Raw genomic sequence first — 4,611 nt, 5'->3', positions numbered from 1 at the left:
TGTAAACACCAGACAGAATCCATCCTCCTGGTAAGGAGAGGTAATGGAATTCCCCAATGGCAAATGGCTATTGCGCTAGACTAGCTCCTGTTCAAAAGGCAGGAATGATGCTCATGCAAGATAGCCTGTAGTCAATAGCAGATACAGGCAGGCGCTCCAATTTTGAGTGGGGAGTATATCACAAAAGAGCATGAACATGACTTCTTAGGGGCACCAAGCATTTATTCCAGTGAGCTCTAACACACAATAATAACTGGCCCACAGTAAAAGGGAAAGGATCCATTTTCACCAAACTTGAAAGCAATATAGCAAGTGAAGCCACAGAGTGAGGGGAAAAAAGGAATGGAAACACAGAAAATGCAGACTTTAGTTGAAAATGTTTTAGAATAATACTAATATTTAGTGAGCTAACAACTGTTTCAGAGCTCTAGAAACCTGAATGGTTAATTAAAATTTTCAGACTCCTTTTTTTTCCTAGAAGAAAAGAAGTTCACACAGAAAGCCTTTAACCAGCTTGGATGAATATGCAGTAGAGAGTAATGCACTACCCCAAGTCCAGTTGTGCCATTCAACACCATGTTCACATGGAAAATACTTGTAATACATTTTGGAAAGAAAACTTTTTTTTTTTGGCAAATGCAGGTGTTTTCAACTGTGTGTAAGTGAGTGTATTAGTCTGTTCTCACACTGCTGTAAAGAAATACCCAAGACTGGGTAATTTATAAAGGAAAGGGGTTTAATTGACTCACAGTTCTGCATGGCTTGGGAGGCCTCAGGAACTTACAATCATAGCAGAAGGGGAAGCAAGCACATCTTACACGTTGGCAGAGACAGTGTGAGTGAGTACGGGAAAACTACCATTTATAAAACCATCAGACCTCGTGAGAACTCACTTACTATCACGAGAACAGCAGGGGGAACTGCCCCCATAATCCAATCACTTTCCTCCCTCAACACGTGGGGATAACGATTCAAGATGAGATTTGGGTTGGGACACAGAACCAAAGCACATCATTCAGACTTGAAGCTATTATATAAANCACTGTTGATGGACACCTAGAATGATTCCACGTCTTTGCTATGGTGAGTAGTATTGCAATGAACATACATGTGCATGTGTCTTTTTGGTAGAATGATTTATTTTCCTTTGACTATACACACAGTAATGGGATTTCTGGGTTGAATGACAGTTGTTTTAAACAGAAATCTCCACACTGCTTTGAGAAATCTCCATGCTACTTTCCACAGTGGCTGAACTAATTTACATTCATACTACCAGTGTGTAAGTGTTCCCTATTCTCTGAAACTTTGCCAGCATCTGTTGTTTTTTGACTTTTTAATAATAGCCATTCTGACTAAGATACTATCTCATTGGGGTTCTGATTTGCATTAGGTAATGATTAGTGATGATGAGCTTTTCTTCATACATTTGTTGGCTACACCTAACATTGTTTAGATTTGTTTTCTTTTTTCATCTTTGTTTTGGTCTCTCTTTTTCAAATTGGAGTTTTCCTTCAAATAACTGGTGATTTTTGGCTATCCATTCCTGCTTAAGAGCGAACTAGACAGTGCATTGGAAGTTGTATTCCATTAGTGGGGCTTTGTAACTGGTGGGCAGAACTCAATGCCTGCAATTTTGGACCTTCTCCAAAGTCCTCTAGGATGAATCAGCTTGTCTATTATTGACATTTCCTCCTAACCTTTCAGCCTCCTTTAGTATTTATTTGCATCTCCAGTGGCTATGGCCACCACACTGCTCCTAAGCCCTACTGAACAATAATTATTGGTTGCCATGATTAAGAAAGCCTTCCCAGAAGCATGCCATTGGAGTTCAGTGTTAAAGGATGATGGATTCATTTTCAATGGCTTCCATATCAATTTCCACAAATTTTGTGCCTTAAAATAACATCCATTTATTATCTCACATTTCTGTAGGTTAAAAGTCTGGCTACAGTATGGTTTGGATGGTTCCTATGCTATGAGCCTCACAAGTCAAAACCAAGGTGTCCAGGAGCTGCATTCCTTTCCGGAGTTCCGGGAAGAATCTACTTCCAAGCTCATTTTAGGTTGTTCACCAAATCTAGTTCCTTAAGTTTTAGTACTGAAGTCCCTCATTCCCTTGCTGTCAGCCAGAGGCCAGTCTTTGCTCCTAGAGGCTACTGTTGTTCCTTCTCATGATTTCCATGTGCCTCTCAATTTCAGAAACAGATTTGAGTTTCTCTCACACTTCAAATCTCTCTGATTTCTCCTGTCACATCTCTCTGACTCCAACTGGAGAAAGCTCTCTGCCTTTAAGGCTTCATGTGATTAAATTGGGCCCAAATGGAAAATCCAGGATAATCTCCCTTATCCTGAAGACTGTAACCTTAATTATATCTGCAAAGTCCCTTTTGCTGTGTGATGAAGCATAACCACAGATTCCAGAGATTAGAGCCTGGATATCTTTGGAGGCCATTCTGCTTACAACAAACGCATTCAGGAAAAAAAATTAGAGAAAGGGTGTTCTGGGAAAAAGCCTCGAAAGATGAGAGAACATTGATTTCAAGGAACCATAGTCAGTTCCATATGAATGGAAGACACGTGAAAATTAAGCTGGAGTCAGAGGCAGGAGCCAGATAATAATGGACCTTAACTATTCCAGCTCTCTCATTCTCCTTGGTTTCTTTTTTCCTCTTAGTTTCTTTTGGGTACTCGACATCAGAATATTTCATCTCACCTCTCTCACATGCCAGTAGAAACTATCTGTACCCTCCATCTGAATCCATTCTCATTGATCTGAGCCTCCATCATAGCCTGATTTCATGCCAGCCTTCAGCCTCTTTCCCTTCACATTCATTGCACCAGCAAGTAAGAATCTTTGCAACTGGTGTGTTTGCCATCTGGATGGCCATATGTAATCCCATAAATCCTGGTCTAATTTTCCCACAACACTGCATTCATTGTGTCACTATACTGCTCAATGGATCCTGATGGCTCTTCTTTGCCTTTGGAACTCAAACTAACTTCTAAAACCTGCATTGCCAAGTCTGAGTCTACCCGGCCATGCCAGCCTTCTCACATACTCTACCCTAGGTAGCCTGGCTTCTTCTGCCCACCAATTTCATTCTATCTCTCATGCCTTTGCTCTTTTTCTTCCCCCTTTTCAATCAGAATATCTCATTCTCTCTCCCTTCTGTGCACCCAAACTGAGACTAGTGCCTAGCCTCCGAGTCAACACAAATCATACATCCCTCATGAAGCTTTTCCCAAGACTTGAGCTCCTCATTAATCCTTTCTTTCCCTGAATTTCCATAGCTTTTGATGTGTGTCTGTATCATGCAGGTTTACACTAAGTTATATGCATTTCACTCATCATTGCAAGCTTTCTTTGACTTTAAAGATGCCAAGTGTGGAAGTCTTATCTTTTCAACTATGTTACAAGCTACTTGAGAACAGGTTTCATGTCGATTAGATTTTTGATAGATTTTTTTCAGCTTTTATCCAAGTGTCAAACATTTTGTAAACAAATTACAAACAAAATCCATATGTATTCCTTTTCCATCTTCAAATAGTGATCTAAACTGAAACTCAAGGGGAGTTTTCTCATAATATCAATTTTTGGACAGGATTAAGAATGCTTTATCTCTGGCATCTGAAATTTTTACCATGCTTCTCTTTATACTGATTTATTTTTATGCCAATTATTGTGTGTACTTATCCTAGCTTTCCCCATAGTCCAGTATTTTGTTATTTGGCCAAACATCTGGATGATTTATTGGCAGTGGTGTTGTTTAATCTAATTTCTGCAGTCTTTACCAGGCAATGATGGGAGGAACAAACTACTCTTTGAAGAAGCTGCCAAACTTCACCCCGAGACATTTTCCAAATAAGATACTAGATTTATTGCAAAACTCATTCCAATGGGCAAAAATGTATAGTAAATTCAGTTCCAAATCATGACATCCATAAGGTTCTAACTAGAGGGCTTTGGGAACTCAAAAACCCAAATCTTTCTTTGGTTCTAAGCAGAAAACTATTACTGGAAGTGTTGACAGTTGATAAGTTTAAGACATATGGTCCTATTCTCGTTCTCCAAAATGAGAATGGTGGTTTTTAGCAGTAAATTGATAGTGTAAGTAAATCTAGCACTTGAAAGAATTTAATTAAATTTCCCCCGTCTTCAGTGTAAACACCAGACAGAATCCATCCTCCTGGTAAGGAGAGGTAATGGAATTCCCCAATGGCAAATGGCTATTGCGCTAGACTAGCTCCTGTTCAAAAGGCAGGAATGATGCTCATGCAAGATAGCCTGTAGTCAATAGCAGATACAGGCAGGCGCTCCAATTTTGAGTGGGGAGTATATCACAAAAGAGCATGAACATGACTTCTTAGGGGCACCAAGCATTTATTCCAGTGAGCTCTAACACACAATAATAACTGGCCCACAGTAAAAGGGAAAGGATCCATTTTCACCAAACTTGAAAGCAATATAGCAAGTGAAGCCACAGAGTGAGGGGAAAAAAGGAATGGAAACACAGAAAATGCAGACTTTAGTTGAAAAATGTTTTAGAATAATACTAATATTTAGTGAGCTAACAACTGTTTCAGAGCTCTAGAAACCTGAATGGTTAA

This window comes from Rhinopithecus bieti, unplaced genomic scaffold (assembly GCF_001698545.2).
Source record: "Rhinopithecus bieti isolate Rb0 unplaced genomic scaffold, ASM169854v2 scaffold_14661, whole genome shotgun sequence".
NCBI lineage: Eukaryota > Metazoa > Chordata > Mammalia > Primates > Cercopithecidae > Rhinopithecus > Rhinopithecus bieti.
Note: the sequence above shows the minus strand (reverse complement) of the source record.